Here is a 19064-nt window from a genome sequence, read left to right as displayed (position 1 = left end):
AAGTGAGCTAATCAACCTTCTTCTTTCTTTTGTTCTTTCTTCCCACACCATCTCTTCTCTTTCTTTCTTTTTCTCTCTTTTTTTTCTCTAACCATTTTTCTAGCTGCTGCACATAGGCAATTACGGTACTTCATGGTGAGATACTGAAATACATGAAAACTAGTTGTTGCCTTAAGAAGGTCAAGGCTAGTGGAGGATATGGACATTTAAATAATTATAATACAGCTATAATCACTGCTATTATAAAGATACATTCAATTGTTGAATATTCCAAAGTGATATATATTAAATAACTACTAATTCCATATTTTCATTGAATAAGGAAGTGCAAATAAATAGGGAAGAATCTGGGGAGATATCACTTAAACCACAGTGGAACAGAGGATTTCTAAATACATTAAGGCAGAAGTTCTGAGACATGAATTTACATCCCTAATTCTGCCATATCCTGGCATATGGTATGTCATCTCAGACCATTACCTTTTTCTAAATGGTAATATTTTGTCATGATCAGACTGTTACTGTTAATCTAAAAATTAATTTTAATTTGGTTTCAATAAGGTTCTGGACTAAAGCAAAAGCAAGAAAGGGATAAGAAAGGGAAAAATACAAGACTATTACAAAGTATGTGTAAATAGGTTTTGGTATTTGATTGAATTAATTAGCTCATTTACTTAATAAATATCTATTGAGTGCTTATTAAGTACCAGGCCCTATTCTCGAGGCTTTTAATAAAATAATGGCCAGGCACAGTGGCTCTGGCCTGTAATCCCAGCACTCTGGGAGACCAAGACGGGAGGATCACTTGAGGTCAGGAGTTTGAGTACCAGCCTGACCAACATGGTGAAACCTTGTCTCTACTAAAAATACAAAAATTAGCTGGGCATGGTGACACACACCTGTAATCCCAGCTACTTGGGAAACTGAGGCAGGAGAATCACTTGAATCCAGAAGGCGGAGGTTGCAGTGAGCCGAGATCGCACCATTGCACTCCAGCCTGGGCAACAAGAGTGAGACTCCATCTCAAAAAAATAAAATAATAAAGTAATGAACTAACACACAAAATCCCTGTCATCATGGAGTTTGTATTCTGATGGGGGGGACTGACAAAGAAGTGCAAAATATTGGGTATAAGATGATAATAGTAGAGAAGGGTGACAGTGTGTGTCAGAGGAGATGGTAGCATTGCCTCACTTCCCAGAAAGGAGAATTGGATTTAAATCCCAGAAGTAAGTGGCGATTTAAGAGTTCTGAGCTTTGTGGGTGATTGAAATTAACAGAGATAAAGGGGATATATAATGAGATTTGCACTGGTAATCTGAAAGCTGATTATTAGATGTGAAGCTGTAAGTGCTAGGGTTAGGATGGGAGTTTGTTTTTACCTGGAGCATGCAGAGTTCTAGGGCTTATTTCCCTCAAACATATAGGGCTGGAGGGGTGATCTTACACAAAGCAGTTCAAATTCAGGGTTCCCTCTTGACCTGAACATAGGAAGCAAAGGGAAAGAAAGAAATAGCAATGACATCAGTGCTCCTATTTTGGGTAACTGTGACTATTGAAAGAAAATTTGGGATGTTAAGAGGGTTAGGAGTTTTCAGTGGATGAAGAGTAATTGATTTTAGAAATTTTGAATTTTCATGTGAGGCCTGAAATTGGCATGAAGCTAACTGGAGACTGGGTCTGCATATTTCTACTTGATTCATACTTAATCTGGTGAAAGGAAATAAGAGCAATCTATGTTATTAACGAAATAAGTATTAACTTCATGTTTAACTTCAGCTTTTAAAGTAATGGTAGTTTTAAAAGACATTAATTATTCCACCTTCAGATTATTTTAAACTATTAACTCTTCAAATGTTTACATTTTCTATTACACTATGTACTTTCTGAATAGAGTACTGGACAATCAAGTTACCTTTCTTTTCAGAATCCCAAAAAACATGATTCTAAAGAAAGTTTTATTGTATTGCTGAATAAAGAATATATGATTTACCAAATGATGCTATATTTTAGTATCTTAGTTTTCAATGTGCTGAAGTCATTGCATTGTTGCCATGTTATTTTATATAATATAATTTCCAAAAAATGCTCAATACATTAGACCAAAGTTGAATGACATTTTTAGACAAAGAAAAACCTACATTTGAAAATGAAAGTGTGGAGATTGTCATTTTAAGGGAGATATTTAATTATTGTTTATAAAATATGGTATAATGCTAACTTTCACTCAATATGTATATAATTTTATTTTACTAAATGTATGTTTAGAGGAAATGATCTTATGATATTTAAACAACTTTAAAAAGCATTTCTAATTATTATAGGCAATAATTCTGAAAAGTCTGGTACACAGAAAAATCATCTATATCTTTTATTATATAGAATGCACTAGTTCATTCTACATAGTTAGGAGTTTCCTCCATTTAAAAAAATTAAAACTTTTAAGTATGAAGTTTTATAGTAGTTGTAAGAATCAATGAGTATGACAGGTATTATTTACACTAAATTTTTTATTATGTGCATCAGTGGGGACAGTAGGCTGATACAACAGTAGACTTTTTTTAGAAATAGTATTTGATATGCAAAGTAGATTTTTCTGTTATTTCTTCAATACATTCCATGTAGTAATAGGACATGGCAAATGTAAAACATTGGTAGATTTAAAAAATAATAATACAAATGGTGATTAGTATTTTTAAAACAATTTAAACATATAGGCCTGATAATACTTTAAATTATTTTCAAAGCTCAAAATGCAAGTGGACAAATGTTTAAAATGCACTATAATACAAAATTACTTCAAATCTTATAGGAAAATAAGAGAATAGTAAAGTCAGAAAGTTAATAAGATGCAGAATAAAGTTAAATCAGCTAATTTCCAAATAAAATTTCTATACACCAACACATGAAAAAATTCTAAAGTGGATTTTCTTATACTGTCTGCCATGTGCAATAAAGCAAAACTCACTAAAATAAAGTATGCCTATATGTGGAATCAACAACAAAAGTGGGCCTGTGCAATTATACCAACTGCTATACTGAAAATAACATCTTGGTATTTTTTAATTTAAAAGCAGCCAGTGCAAAAAAATTTTTTTAATTTAAAGATATGCAATCATGTCTATATATGAGAGAAAAACAAAACTTTTTTTCTTAAATACTTCTTAAGTGTATGGTAATCAGAATGACACAAATAAGCCAATATGGTTCTAGATATACTAAGAACTAACTGAAGATAATGCAGAACATATTTAACCAAAAGGGAAAATGCAGATAGGTGGGGCTGGAGAAATCCAGTATTATCTATTATCTGCTTTCTGCTTGCCAGTGGACTTAGAAATTTAACCATAAAATTTTTTCTAAGCAAAGGCAAAACTAACAAAGTGAGATTAAAAATATATCACTTGGTTAGATGAATGAGTTAGTGAATTCATTTTACCTTTTACCTTTTCTCACTCAGTGTCACTTTTCGTTAGCCTCTACCAGGGTTCTCAAGTGATTTTTGTTTGTCATTCACAATAGAATCGCCAGAGAAACCTCAAAATGAAATATCTGGCCCTCATGCCAAAAGTATCTTATTAGAATTCCTGAGGCTAAGACCACAGACTGTATTCTTGAAAAGCTCTTCAGGTGGTTGTGGTGAATACTAAAATTTGAGAACTATTTTTCTAATTCATTTAGAAATTGTGTACTTTATATGCTCTTCCAATTGGACAATATAATTCAAGGGCAAAATTTAGTGCATGGCTTTTTGCCCAGATGTCTTGGAGAATGTCCAAATTTATTTTCACCAAAAGCTTTGCCAAAAGAGAAGCAGATCTGTCCAACCTGCAATAAAAGGAGCTGAAGACCAATGATGACAATCAGCATTTTGTGATTTATCAGTTTACCCTATAGAGAATAAGGAGCACTTTGATTTAATGGTCATGTCTATAAATGTTTTACCATTAAATATGAAAAACAAGAAGACAAAGCAGAAAAAAAATAGATCAAATCATAGTGAGTGGGGAGTAGCAGCAGGAGGCAGTGGAGGTGGTAAGCAGCAGACTACCACCCAGAAAAGAGAATCAGCAGTAGAGGAAAGACTAAAATCTAAACAGTATATAGAATTGTATTGTGCTACCCGTGGTAAAGGACTATGTCTGCATACATATAAATCAGAATGTCTAGACCATGTTATTTCTGAGTTATTATAGCTGAATAGAAAATAAGTGTCTCTATGTTCTGGTCAAGTTAAAAGTCTAAACACTTTTGAATGACAATTGACTGAGCAATATGTATTTTAAGAAAGCGAGCTTCTTCACTTCAAGAGAGGCAGCACAAACGCTGGGGCTTTTGTTGCAGCCCTGATTCCAACACCTTCCTCAAGTTTTATGATTTCTCAGTTTTCTCATCTTTAATCTAGATAATCATAGTACTTATATCAGATTCTTTATGAGGTTTAAATTAGTATATGTAAACTACTTAGAATAATGCCTAGTACATAACAAATGGTTATTGTTATCATTGTTACTTTTCAAACTAAGAGACAAAATTAAAGAGCTTAAGTAAAATGTCAGCAAATCATAAAGCTTTAGAAGGATGCCGTGGCCTTACGAATAACATCCCTGTTACCACAGGAGATATCTTAAATGACCCTAGAGAATATTTTTTCAAAAATTAATATGTTAATGATGAACAACTTACACGGTTATGTTATATCAGTAAATCCGGTGTCTCCAGTTTGAAAACAAATAAGAATTGACTACCTGTTCTTAAATGTATGGTATTCTTGGTGACAAAAAATTATAGTTCTAAAACCTTTCAAAAGGTCACACATCTTTAACTACTCAAAAACTGCAAGCTAAATCTAATTTTTTCATTTGTGGGGAAAGTTTTCAGAGCCCCAAAATAGTTGATGAATAAATGAATAGCTGTTGATTCCTGAAGGTCTTTTCCAATTTTATGAGAAGTGAAGTTGTAATAAGAGGCTTATCTTTGCTGGTCACCTTTGTGTTTACAAAGTTTCTCCTCCTCAGAAGCAAAGTTTAGTGTTGGCTGACTTAGGTTTCTTGTGATTGAGGCTAGCAGGTGGACTAGATCAGTGATCCCCAACCTTTCTGGCACCAGGGACCGGTTTCATGGAAGAAACCGGTTTTATGTCTTACCGTGGTTGAGAAAAAGCAAGTCTATTCTAATTTTATTTACTTAATGAAAAGTAATAAAAGCATGGAAGCTGAGAAACTATTGTCAAAATGCAAAATAAAATGTTGGCCAATCAAAAAGCAAACATGTATAAATGCAAAAATAGTTTTTTTACTGTGTTCTCTTACCTTTTTTGCAACTGTAATGAAACATTATTTTCAAACTCACTTGGGGATATCAAAACTTTTCAATGGCTAGATAATAAATAGTGCCATCCAAATCAAGTGATAGGTACAGTCTGATTTTAAATATAACCTATGGGATAATAAAATGCATTGGGGTTTTGCTGATAGGGCCTAAGTCCTCCAATAAAGTACAGTACTCAAGCAAATGGTCTCTAGAACCAGGTTAAGTTGGCTTTACGTTAGAACCACACATTGGCTTGTGACCTTCCCAAATATTCAGTTTCTTCAACAGCAAAATAGGAATAATTACCTAACTTAAAGAATGTTAGAAATGTGGAATTAGATTTTTAAAATATTTGAATGCTTGTAACACAATACCTACCATGGGGTAAGCATTCAATACATTTCAGACAAAGTTAGAAGCTGTTGTTTTTATGTAGTGGAATCAAGATGCTTTGAATGAAACTGAAAAGTAGCACATTGATGGCATTATAAAAATTATTTTTTAAAAATGCAAGGAATAAACTTCTATAAAGCTGCTTTGGTCTTTTATTTCCTCAGTACTTTTCAAGATAGAAAAATCCCTACAAGGACGCTTGCCTCAAGAGCTAAGGGATTAAAGAGGAAGGGCAAGTTTTCAAGCTAGTTTTCATCTGTGCTACTTTGAGGCTAGTGCCCATTCAGCTCAAAGTTCTAAATTATCTGAAACACAGAATAATAATAATATTTATAATTATTATCCTTTTATCAAGAAAAAGTTAAATTATTTCAGTGGCTTTTGTAAAATGCAGGAAAATATGTAATATCCTACTTTTAAATTTTAGTTAAGTATCAACTCTCTAGAATGTTCACTTTTTTCAGGTTAACTTTTTCCACAAGTATGCCTGCTTTTGACTATTCTAAAATAAAATACCCTAAATTATCTTATTCTAAAAGAAAACCTTGGCCACTTACAGCTGTACTTGTTTTAATTTAAGTTATAATTACATCAGAAGTGACCTAAGGATTCACAAGAAAAGGATAAAACTTGAAGCAAAACCATGAATTCAGCAGACATCTCTTGAGTCTTACCCATCTGGGCTCAATTCCAATCATTGTTCGGCCCAGAGCTGGTTCCTAGTAAGAGTTCGCTATACTGGAAGAGTGAATGAACAGGCAAATCAATGAATGAACAGCATGTGTTGTATATAGCGTTGTGTTAAGAGTGCAGACTCTGAAACCAGACAGTTGGGTTTGAATCATGGCTCTCTCACTTACTATCTTGTGTAAACATGTAACCTTGAATGAGTTACTTAGCCTCACTGTGCCCACTTTTCTCATCTATGTAATTATGATGATAATAATAGTTCCTCATTGGATTGTTTGAGGATTAAGTTAAAACTAGCAAAGCACCTACAACATACACCACATAGTAAACAGTGATAAATGTTTGCAAAAATAAAAATAAAAAAGAAATAGAAATATAACTTTTGCCCTCAAAGACAAAACTTATACATGAAATGCCAGTACTTACAAAATCATGTACTACTAATTTAACATTACTGGGAATGAATACCAGCTTGGTAACTCATCCGTTGCCAACTGATACTGACTATGCCCAAAAGCAGCATCTCATTTCCCAAATGCAGGTCACAGGGGATTTGGATCTATTCCGGAGTAACACTCAGCAATTGCTTCATCAGAGTATATCTTAACTCATGTAGCCTAAGGTTCTATAAACAACAAATAAATTTTTATCGTATTAATGACATTAAGCCACTCAATTGAAACAGGTGAAACAGGGAGTTTCTTCTGAGGCAATTTGAAATGATAACTAATTCATTGTACCTAGGGAGATCACCAAATCTGCTAATTTTAGAAGTGGGAATGATCTAGCACTAAATTTAAATTCTTCCCAGTCACTATCTGATCCACAGGGTCATACAGCCAACATGGGCAAGAATGATGAGTACGTCCAGTTTTGGGATGGTGGGGTATTTATAAATTCCTCTGTGCTGATGAGTTGGATATTTGATCAAACAATTGCCAAAGGCCTTTACAAGAGTAATACTTTTTAAATAAATAATGAGTTTTACTTTCTAAACTTTGAGGAATTAAGATACATAAAAATAATCTATCTCTTACATAACAAAATAAATAGTATTGTTTAACTCCCAGCTGTGCCCCATTTCATTAAATTTTTGTTTTCTTCAGTATGCTAGACTGAATTTAAATTAAAAAATAGTTACACCTGTTTTAAATAGAGTGGCTAAATATCTTTTACATTTGTAAGAGGAAAAAAAATGTATTTGTTGTTTATAGAATCTTGGGCTCAATGGGCTAAGATGTGACCTAATTTGCAATTTCTGAATGTTATTCTAGACTAGATGTAAAAATAATTTCTTCCTTCAATTATGCCTTACATCTTGACTTTAAAAGTGGCTGAAGAATAAAGTGGTACATTTTAGACTAAATTGTTTATATGAAGGGACAAAAGTGAGAGTTAAGAATAAGATTTTATGGCCAGACACAATGGCTTATGCCTATAATCCCAACATTTTGAGAGTGAAGCAGGATAGATCCATTGAGCCCAGGAGTTCCAGACCAGCCTGGGCAACATAGCGAGACCATGTCTCTATTAAAAATTTAAAAAAAAAAAAAAATAGCCACGTGTGGCAGTGCAAGCCTGTAGGTCTAGCTACATAGGAGGCTGAGGCAGGAGGATCACTTGAGCAAAGGAGTTTGAGGTTACCATCAGCTCTGATAATACAACTACACTCTGGCCTGGGAACGAGCAAGACCCAGTCTCAAATAAATAAATACGATTTTAAAACAAATCAATAAAAACATTTCTCGACATCCTGCTGTAGGCGTTAATTGTCTGCACATTGTTGAGAGTATAATCTAAATATAACCTGTGGTTCCTGGAAGATGGAAGGATTAGATTAAGTGGAAGAAGGAGGAAACTGTGCCAGATAGGGTAATGCATTCTGTATCATCATAGAAGCAGAAATGGGTTCATCATCAGACAACAGCTTGGCCTACATAGAACTGAGGACTGTTGTGAAACATACAGATGGGCAGAGGAGATTTGTGTGATTTCTTCATTTCTTACTGGAAATTCTTTATTATTTGATGTCTTTACCATTCACTTAGCACTTGCCACGTTTTGCCTTGGGATTGTTTTTTCTTTATGCTTCATCTAGCAACCTAGGTTATAAGTGACTTTAGAACAAATGTTGTGTCTTGTATTTCTTTTTAATTAGCATAGCATTGACTCTAGTGCCTTATACACAGTAGATGTACAAATAATATGTGTTAATTGGTTGACATCTATATATTTCTAAAACATTTATTATTCAGCTGAAGTAACACTGACAAAATATACAAATGCCATGAGGGCAAACAATTGCAATAGAAGAATTTCCATAATGGATATATAGTAAGATCCTGAGAAAACACTGTAATTGATATCCAAAAATTCACTATGTCAGATGCAATGTGGAAATACTAGGTTCATGTAATGATCTGGGTGAACTGTATGCCTAGCAGTCCTGGGGCATACCCACTGCCCAGATTCCAGCTACAATTTGACGCCACCTGGTGGCAGTTTTCGACCCTAGTAAAAATACCCAAAATAAAAATGATTCTGAATCCTGTAGCTGACTGAAACTTTTAGCGTAGTGGCAGAAGTCCAGGTACCTCTTTCTTGGTTTCCCAAGCCTATGGAAGAGGATTGGGGGACCTACTTTCCATCTCCCAGTTTCTCAAAATGGGCTTGGGAGCCTTGCCATCCTCACCACATCCCCCTTGTAGGAGATGAGAATTTTAACCCACCAATTTGCCAACAGGTGCTTAGGCAGAAGATGACAGCAAATTGGCAAAAGTGTTATCTAATTTCACATTACTGTAGAAAATGTTATTGCAAAGTTTTTCTGTATATACAGTAGGCATAAAAGAAAACGCATCAAAGTTATCCAAGCTGGGCGGTGGAGATTAGGTAAGACTTCACAGAGGAACTCTTATTCAAGCAGAGACTTAGTAAACCAAGGGGCCATGTGCAAGAATGGTATTTATGAAAGAGAAAAAAGCAAATGTAAGGGCACATAAAACTGAAATTATGCAGGTATTTCAGATAACAACATATAGTTATGTGTTTCTAGAGCATTTAGTTTGAGAGGGAAAAAAGAAGGAGGTGAAGTCAATGTTAGGCATAGGTCAGAGCATTACTCATTTTGTGGGCCATGCAACGGAGCTTCTGTTTTATTCTATAGATGAAGAAGTCATTAAAGAAATTCTCTCAAGAATTTTATCTATAAAATATTACTATGAACACATCTTTCTTATCCATAAAATAGACATCATAGTATAATAGCGCCTACTTCATAGAGTTGTGTAAGTTAAAGAGAAAATGTGTGAAGTATTTTGCATAGAGTCCAGCATAGATTATTATATAAATGGTGGCTATTAGCATTATTATTAATATTACTATAATTAATGATTGGAGTGGGCAAGGCTAGAGGCAGAGATAGGAAACTAAACCAACCTCAACTTGGATAGAGAGAGTAAGGATAAAAGAACACATATCTTAAATTTCTTGGATTCTGATCTGGGCAGTTAGATGGATGATGATGTCCCTCAGGTAGTCTGAGGAGGAAATATATATGAATGCATGCATATGTTAATACAGTATTTAAAGTAAATATGTTATATTTGATGATACGTAGACAATTTGGAATAATCAACTAATAATCACTTCATTCATTCACATGTATATGAAAATGAAATTGAGTTGGGTTTCTTTATCCTTAGAAAAGATGGTAAGTGGTTGGAAGCAATCATGCAGTTATTGCTCTAGGAGGTGCATGATACATTAAGCTAAAAACTATTTTAAATTTGTGGAGGAGAGAAAATTGAATCTTTCAAAATAGGAAAATAATGGTGAATAAGGGGAAAGGCAAGAAAGAAAAACATATGCACAGTGGATGGCAACTAAATTTGACCGAGGCAGGAACCGAAGATTGGGGTTTATTGGGAGTATTTCTGGCAAATACCTTTGTGTAAATTAGATTAACTTAAAACCAAAGAGAGTGATTTACATTAAAAATATAAGCACTACAGAATTTACAAAAGAAGTAAACAATGGGATCCAATTGCCATTTTTATGTTATTTTTGTGATTATGAAAGAATGTATGGAAGATGAGAGGATAAAGATTCTAATACTTAATTGCAGCTAGTAATTTTCTAAATTCATAAAATACATATTTTCTGTTTCAGTTACAATCAAATGCATATACACATTCAAATAATTTTGAAAGTTATTCATTTTCCTTGTCTTATTTTCTATGTTAAATAATTAGAACTAAGATAAATGCATTTTAGAGTATTCATTATTTTCATGGATGGAATATTCATGTTCTTTATTAATCTAAGCTTATTCATTATTATTTTAAAATTCTGCTTTGCAGACTTTCTTTTTGGGTCATTTTATAATTTGTCTTTTGTAACAGAATTAGATTATATTCCATAATATCTATTTCCTTAAATTTACAGTTGAAGAACTGAGGTCAGAGAAATCAATATCATATGTCTCAGGGTATGTGCTGTATATGCTATCTAGAGCTAACGTTGGAACTCCAGTCTCATTAGCCTAGGTACTTACTACCTACATTTGCTAATCATTTAAAAGCATAGAACTACCTTTTAATAGGCCAAATACTTGAATTTCCAACCTTTTTTCTGACCTGCTCTATTACAGGAGGGAATGAAAGCAAAAATGTTGACCGGGTAGACAGAGAAAATAAACCTCTGACGGTAGGTGTTATAAAATTCCTGACTAAGGGATATAGGAGGACAGATAAGCACAATTACCACAGCATATCATACCTATATGGTAAAGTATTATGGTAACATAAAAAGCTGTATGGTAACAGCTACATGCAGACAGTTTTTACAGGTCTGAAATAATTGAGCAAAACAAAGGAGTGACCTGAATGTTGTTTACTAAACATCAAATGAAGACTTAGTATTTTTTCACATGGCATGTAGTTTGTATTCTGTAAGTCTCTGCCAGCAATTCTCAAAATGTGCTTGATGGATCTGTACCATCAGCATCACCCGGGAATTTGTTAGAAATGCAGTTTTCAGGTATCACCCCAGACCTAATGAACTAAAAAGTTTGTGTTTTAACAAGCCCTCCAGGTAATTCTGATGCAGGCTAAAGTGTGGCAACTCCTGCTCTAAGCTAAGGGGAATTCGTATTCATCTTCTTATACTACTGGTAAAGTTGGTAACTAAAAACCTAAGTTCTAGTTTCAGACTGCTGGGTTCCAATGCTAGCAACAAAACTTTCAGCAAACTTCATAACCTTTCTGCCCTTCACATTCCACATCTGTGTTTGTACCATTTTAAGTGAAGTATGTAACATGTGAAGGTGCTGAGTTGGAAAAGAGCTTGACATTTTTGAGAAATTTAGAAGAGGTTACTGTGGCTAAAGAGTTGTTCACAAAGACAAATGGCTTGACATTTAGGTGAAAGAGAAAGGCAGAGACCAGATCTCCAAAATCTTGTAGGACCCTATTAGAGAAGAGAGTGGGATCCTGAGGTCCTGTGGAGGAATTGATTTTTCCAAAGAGAAGGGACACTTTTTGTTACAGGCAGAAGAAACAGAGGATAGGGTGCAGAACAATTAGGTTTATAGACTGGTATTTGGAAGATAAGGGAATTCCTTCTGATATTTCATATTATATGGATTTTGGATTTTTCCCAAGTACAATGAGAAGACACTGAAGAACTTTAGTAGTAGACTGCCATAAAATGATTTGTATTTTAGAAAAATCACGTGGCTTCTATGTGGCGAATGAGTTGTAGTTGGAACATAAGCATGTAGGATGCTGTTGCAGTAAAGTAGACAGAGTGGCATGGATTTCAATGGTCAAAGTCTGGATGGGGAGAAATGGAAGGATATGTAAAATATTTTACAGATAGAATTTGTAAGACTTAGTGATAGATTAGGTGTGGGGATGAAGGAAAGGGGGAAATCAAGGGTGCCTCTGGATTTTTACCTTCAGCAACTACGTAAATAGTTATACTCTTTACTGAAATAAGGAACACTGAAGAAGGAATATGTTTGAGATAAAAGATTAAATCAATTTAGAACAGATCAAATTTGTGATATTCTGTGTAACATCTGAGTGCTTGTTACAAGTAGGCAACTGGGTAGATAGTTCTGAAGTTCAGAAAGAAGCTCAGCCTACTACTTAAATTTGGAGATTATATATATTTACAAATATCCATTAATATATGATATATAGTATCATGTATCATACAAGGAGACCTCAAAAGACTTTGTGAAAAAAATGGAATTAAAAGATAAAAATTTTTTAAAATAAATGTTATTTCTCAACACAAGCCCCAGCAAATTCAAGATACTTTGGGGCCAGGCATGGTGGCTCACGCCTGTAATCCCAGCGCTTTGAGAGGCCAAGGCAGGTGGATCTTTTGAGGTCAGGAGTTCAAGACCAGCTTGGCCAACATGGTGAGACCCCATCTCTACTAAAAATACAAAAATTAGCCAAGCATAGTGGTGAGCGCCTGCAATCCCAGCTACTCGGGAGGCTGAAGTAGAACCACTTGAACCCGAGAGGCAGAGGTTGCAGTGAGCCAAGATCGCACCACTATACTCTAGCCTGGGCAACAGAGTGAGACTCCGTCTAAAAAAAAAAAAGACACTTTGGAAGTGATAATACCAGTGAATTAGTTTATCCGTAAGAAATTTAACCATGTCACAGCAGTCTTGTTTACGGTATTAACTGAAGAAAAATAGGTGCCCTTTAAAGAGTTTTTAAGATTGGGAAACAAAAAGAATTCAGAAGGAGCCAAATCAGCACTGTAAGGTGAATGGCTAATGATTTCCCATCAAAACTATTGAAAAATTGCCCTTATTTGATGAGAGGAATGAGCAGGAACATTGTTGTGGTGGACACTTCTCTGGTGAAGCATTTCTAGGCAGTTTTTCTGCCCAGAAAAAAGCTTTGGCTAACGTTCTCAAAACACTTTCATAATAAGCAGATGTTGTGATTCTTTGACACTCCGGAAAGTTAGCAAGCAAGATGCCTTGAGCATCCCCCAAAAACAGTTGCCATGATTTTTGCTCTTTGCCAGTCTGCTTTTGCTTTGAGTAGACCACTTCCATCTCTCGAATGTCATTCCTTTGATTGTGCTTTGTCTTCAGCATCGTAGTACTTAAGCCGTGTTCTGTCTCCTATTATGGTTCATCAAAGAAATGCTTCAGGATCTTGATCTGACTTGTTTAAAATTTCTGTTGAGCCAGGCGTGGTGGCTGACGCCTGTAATCCCAGCACTTTGGGAGGCCAGGGTGGGTGGATTGCTTGAGCCCAGGAGTTTGAGACCAGCCTGGGCAACATGGCAAAAGGCCATCTTTACCAAAAATACAAAAAATTAGCTGGACATGGTGACATGCACCTGTAGTCCTAGCTACTTGGGAGACTGATGTGAGAGAATCACCTGAACCGAGGAAATCAAGGCTATAGTGAGCCATGATAATGCCACTGCACTCCAGCCTGGGCAACAGAGTGAGACCCTGTTTCAAAAAAAAAAAAAAAAATCTGCTGGGTGCTGTCGCTCATAGTATAATCCCAGCACTTTGGGAGGCCGAGGCAGGTGGATCACGAGGTCAGGAGATGAAGACCATCCTGGCTAACATGGTTAAACCCTGTCTCTACTAAAAACCCAAAAAATTAGCTGGGCATGGTGGCGTGTGCCTGTAGTCCCAGCTACTTGGGAGGCTGAGGCAGGAGAATGGCATGAACTCAGGAGGTGGAGCTTACAGTGAGCTGAGATCGCGCCACTGCACTCCGGCCTGGGCAACAGAGTGAGAATTCATCTCAAAAAAAAAAAAAAAAAAAAAAACTTGATTGAAAGCTCTGCTTTTGTCTGCAGGTAATCTGAATCCAACAGGTTTGGCACCCATCAAGTGGAAAGTTTACTCAACTTTAATTTTTCAGTCAGAATTGTGTAAGCTGAACCAATTGAGATGTCTATGGTGTTGGCTATTGTTTGTGCTATTAATTGTTCATCTTTTTGATTAGGGCACAAATAAGATTAACTTTTTCCTCACAAATTGATGTGGATGATCTACCACTGGGGGGTTCATCTTGAACATATCATCCTGTCCCTTCTTAAAACAAGTCATCCATTTGTAAACTGCTGATTTCTTTGGGGCATTGTCCCCATAAACTTTTCATAAAATATTAGTGATTTCACCATTTTCTACCCAAACTTCATCCTAAATTTGTTGTTCTTGCTTCAATTTAAGCAGAATTAATGTTGCTGTGAAAGGGGATCTTTTCAAATGGATGTCTTATCCTTCTTAGTACCTCAAAATAGATCCTATTCAGACATGTTATAACAAGTTAGTATGAGCTTATTTTTGGTGCAAAAAAAATTTGAAATTCATGAAGTTTTTTTCATAATATGAATTTTCCATGAATTTTTGAAAACCTCGTGTATATGGTGTAAGGGAATTTCATCTGATAGCTTCTATTTTCTCTATGAAATGTAATGAGAAGTCTGCAGAGAGGAAAGCAGAAGCTGAGAGGTTTGAATAGCATGAAGAAGGTAGGTATGCACTCCTTATTGTATGAGTGGGGAGAACATGTATGCTATAATTTTGAGGCCAATGTTAGTGAACTATAGTGGAGCAACTGCTCTGCTGAATTTTTTTCAAGAATGCTGATATGGGCCAGGCATGGTGGCTCATGCCTGCAATCCCAGCACTTTGGGAGGCCAAGGCAGGCACATGGCTCAAGCCCAGAAGTAGTTAAGACCAGCCTGGGGAACTTGGCCAAACTTCGTCTCTATAAAAAGAAAAAAGTAGAAAAAATTCATCAGGTGTGGTGGTGTATGTCTGTAGTCCCAGCTACCTGGGAGACTGAGATGGGAGGATCACTTGAGCCCACGAAGTCAAGGTTACAGTGAATTGTGATCGCACCAGTGCACTCCAGCCTGGGTGCCAGAGTGAGACCAGGTTTTTAGGTCTCCCAACCTAAAAAAAAAAAAAAAAAAACTGCTGAAATGTTGAGATGTACACAGAGAAGCAGCATGTGGTAGGATTTATCAGGCAGTTCAGCCAGTTGGATGTCTTATGAGGAGGGATACTCAGAAAGTTTAAGATATTTGCAAAAGAGTGATTGAAATGATGGGCTATGGAACCTAAGTTGGTTAAGTATAAGTGAAGAGGAAGGGGCTGATATTGGGAAAAAAGTGGAGGGCTCAAGGTTCTCATAATGTTGAAGAGTAAAGATAACTAATTAATTGAGCTAGAAGGAAAGGAGACAGAAAGCCTTGTAGCAACCTTATGGATACTGTTGGGGTAACGTTCTGGATAATGTTATTCCCATTTTATATAATATGGAGACCAAGGCATAAAGACTACTTTGATTATTCAGTTACAACTTGATTAGTGTAGCTATATCTTGAATGTGAGTTTTCTAATTAAATTCAGTTGGCTTACCAGTAGATAATTACTCTGCTTATTAAATATACAAATCATCCATATACTTTGTTCAACACTTTTGCCATAAATGTGTTCAGGTTACAGTGGCGACGTTTTTGATGACCCATTTATTGTCTATCTTATGTCTCTACTCTCACTGAGCATTTTTATCCAATTTTAATTAACATTTAGCTAGAAGCAATAATACAGCACTTAAATTGTCATCCTTAACGGACAAAAAGGGGTGTATGGGAAAATCTACATTTTGGAGTTTTGGAATGTTTTCTAGGGATAATCTAAGGAATAAAGGGAATTTCCAATGTTAATAATTATTTACCAACAAAACTGAAGAGTAAATTTATTCATGTGGATTGTGTATAGCATTTATGCCAGAAGTGTATAACTTTTTATTTAGTGCCAACCATAATATTTGACATTTTGTAGTTAATAAATTAGTCTGTTCATGGAATCAACCTAAATGCCCATCAGTGATAGATTGGATAAAGAAAATGTGGTACATATGCACCATGGAATGCTATGCAGCCATAAAAACGAATGAGATTACATCCTTTGCAGGGATATAGATAGAGCTGGAGGCCATTATCCTTAGCAAACTAACACAGGAACAGAAATTTAAATACCACATGTTCTCACTTATAAGTGGGAGCTAAATGATGAGAACACATGGACACAGAGAGGGGAACAACACACGCTGGGGCCTTTTGGAGGGTGAAGGGTGGGAGAAGGGAGAAGAACAGGAAAAATAACTAATGGGTACTAGGCTTAATACCCGGGTAATGAGATAATCTGTACAACAGATCCCTATAACACAAGTTTACCTATGTAACAAACCTGCACTTGTACCCCTGAATTTAAAAGTTAAAAAAATTCGACTGTACTCACATATTAACAATAATCTGAAAATTAACAAATTAGTCTATGAAATTAAACTTACTTGTATATCATTATTATCAATCATCTGCATTCCAAGATTATTTTATGAATGGTTTTTATTGAATTACATATTTTTCACATTTGAAATTACCAAAGGTATGGGGATTATTTGGCTATATGAAATCTGAGGGACTGTTTCTTCGAGGCCACAGACCATCTCTGGTTATATAAAATAGCTGCTTCTTCAAATAAATCTAACAAGTTTGTTTCTATTTTTAGTAAAACCTTAATGCCTCCGTGTAATTGTAAATATACATAATAATTAGAGCCAACATATCTTAACCATATTCTAGACGTTGTGCTAATTGCTGTATATATGTTACCTCATTGGGGTTGCTTCGTTAATTCATGAGGATTACCTCATCACAACCTTGAGAGAGTTACATTTGTTTTAAAGATAAACTCATTTATTCAACAAATATTTGCTGAACACTCACCATGTGGCAAACATTATTTTAAAACCTACAATTTACCAATGAACAAAAGAGGAAAAGTCTTTGCCCCATTTAGCTTACAATCGTGTATATAATAAATAGATGGCATAAGATAAATAGCAGAAAGGTATATAATCAATAGAAGATACTTAGAAGTGAAGCATAGTTTTATTCTTGACATCCTCACTGAATAGATTGCCTTGTTTATTTGTTCATTTGTAGTTTTGTTTAATGAGATCACAGACGTAACAATGCTTCACATTTGTGTTAGAAATTCTACATGTTAGAAAAAAATGATTCACCCTTTCTTACAATCCAATGATACTCTTTTAATTATTTTTAAATGTATAATAAATTATTGTTAACTATAGTCACCCTGTTATGCTTTCAAATACTAGATATTGTTCATTTTATCTAATCATATTTTTGTACCCATTAACCATCCCTATTCTCCCCACCTCCACCTCGCCAGTACCCTTCTCAGCCCCTGATAACCATCATTCTGTAATCTAGATCCATGAGTTCAGTTGTTTTAATTTTTAGCTCCCACAAATAAGTGAAAACATGCAAAATTTGTCTTGCTGTGGCTGGCTTATTTCACTTAACAAAACATCCTCCAGTTCCATCCATGTTGTTGTAAATGATGGGATCTCATTCTTTTATATGGCTGAATAGTACTCCATTGTATGTGTGTACCACATTTTCTTTATCCATTTATCTGTTGATGGACACTTAGTTTGCTTCCAAATCTTAGCTATCATGAATAGCGCTGCAGTAACCATGAGAGTGCAGATATCTCTTCAATTTGGGTGTATATCTCACAATGGGATTTCTGGATAATATGGTAGTTCTATTTTTAGTTTCTTGAGGAACCTCCAAACTTTTCTTCATAGTAGCTGTACTAATTTACATTCCCACCAACGGTGTAAGAGGGTTCCCTTTTTTGCACATTCTCGCCAGCATTCATCACCTCTTTTCTCAATAAAATCCATTTTAACTGGGGTGAAATGATATTTCATTGTAGTTTTGATTTGCATTTCTCTGATGATCAGTGATGTTGAATGCCTTTTCATATACTTGTTTGCCATTTGTTTGTCTTCTTCTGATAAATTTCTATTTAGATCTTTTGCCCATTTTAAAATTGGATTATTACATTTTTTCCTGTTGATTGAGCTTCTTGTATATTCTGGTTATTAATCCCTTGTCAGATGGGTAGTTTGCAAATATTTTCTTCGATTCTGTTCGATTCTGTTCCATTGGGCTATATGTTCCATTTTCTCCGATTCTGTTCCATTGGTCTATGTGTCTGTTTTTATTCCAGTATCATGCTGTTTTGGTTAATAGAGCTCTATAGTATAATTTGAAGTCAGATAATGTGATTCCTCCAGTTTTGTTCCTTTTGCTTAGGATAGCTTTAGCTATTCTGGGTCTTTTGTGGCTCCATATATATTTTAGGATTATTGTTTCTATTTCTGTTTAGAATATTGTTATTGTGATACAGATTACATTGAATCTGTAGATTGCTTTGGGTAGTATGGACATTTTTAACAATATTGATTCTTCCAGTCCATGAACATGGAATATCTTTCCATTTTTTGTGTCCTCTTCAATTTCTCCTGCCAGTGTTTTGTAGTTTTATTATAGAGATCTTTCACTTCCTTGGTTAAGTTTATCCTAGGTATTTTATTTTATTTGTAGCTATTATACATGAGATTACTTTCTTGATTTCTTTTTCAGATTGTTTACTGTTGCCATATAGAAATGCTACTGACTTTTGTATATCAATTTTATGTCCTGCAACTTTCCTGAATTTGTTTATCAATTCTAATAATTTTTTTGGTGGAGTCTTTAGGTTTTTCCAAATATAAAAT

General features: G+C 35.0%; 1 protein-coding gene and 1 long non-coding RNA gene across 51 annotated transcripts in view; one reads left to right on the top strand and one right to left on the bottom strand.

Moving 5' to 3' along the window:
* The window catches only part of LOC105476014 (regulating synaptic membrane exocytosis 2), a 763868-nt gene that overhangs the window by 623653 nt on the left and 121151 nt on the right, over positions 1 to 19064 (top strand). The gene's annotated exons all lie outside the window — the stretch shown is intronic.
* Positions 1 to 19064, bottom strand: part of LOC139355618 (uncharacterized) — a 43035-nt gene that overhangs the window by 8572 nt on the left and 15399 nt on the right. Inside the window, exons 4-5 of one of the 2 annotated variants that reach the window (XR_011606380.1) lie at positions 1383 to 1481; positions 10 to 143 (exon numbers count right to left, since the gene is read on the bottom strand). This is a non-coding gene — a long non-coding RNA (uncharacterized lncRNA). Of the gene's footprint in view, positions 1 to 9; positions 144 to 1382; positions 1482 to 19064 lie in introns of those variants that run through there. The other variant, XR_011606379.1, reaches the window with a different exon arrangement.

Source organism: Macaca nemestrina, chromosome 8 (assembly GCF_043159975.1).
Source record: "Macaca nemestrina isolate mMacNem1 chromosome 8, mMacNem.hap1, whole genome shotgun sequence".
In the NCBI taxonomy this organism is placed as follows: Eukaryota; Metazoa; Chordata; class Mammalia; order Primates; family Cercopithecidae; genus Macaca; species Macaca nemestrina.
The sequence above is the reverse complement of the archived record's forward strand: the minus strand, read 5'-3'. Positions and strand labels throughout refer to the sequence as shown.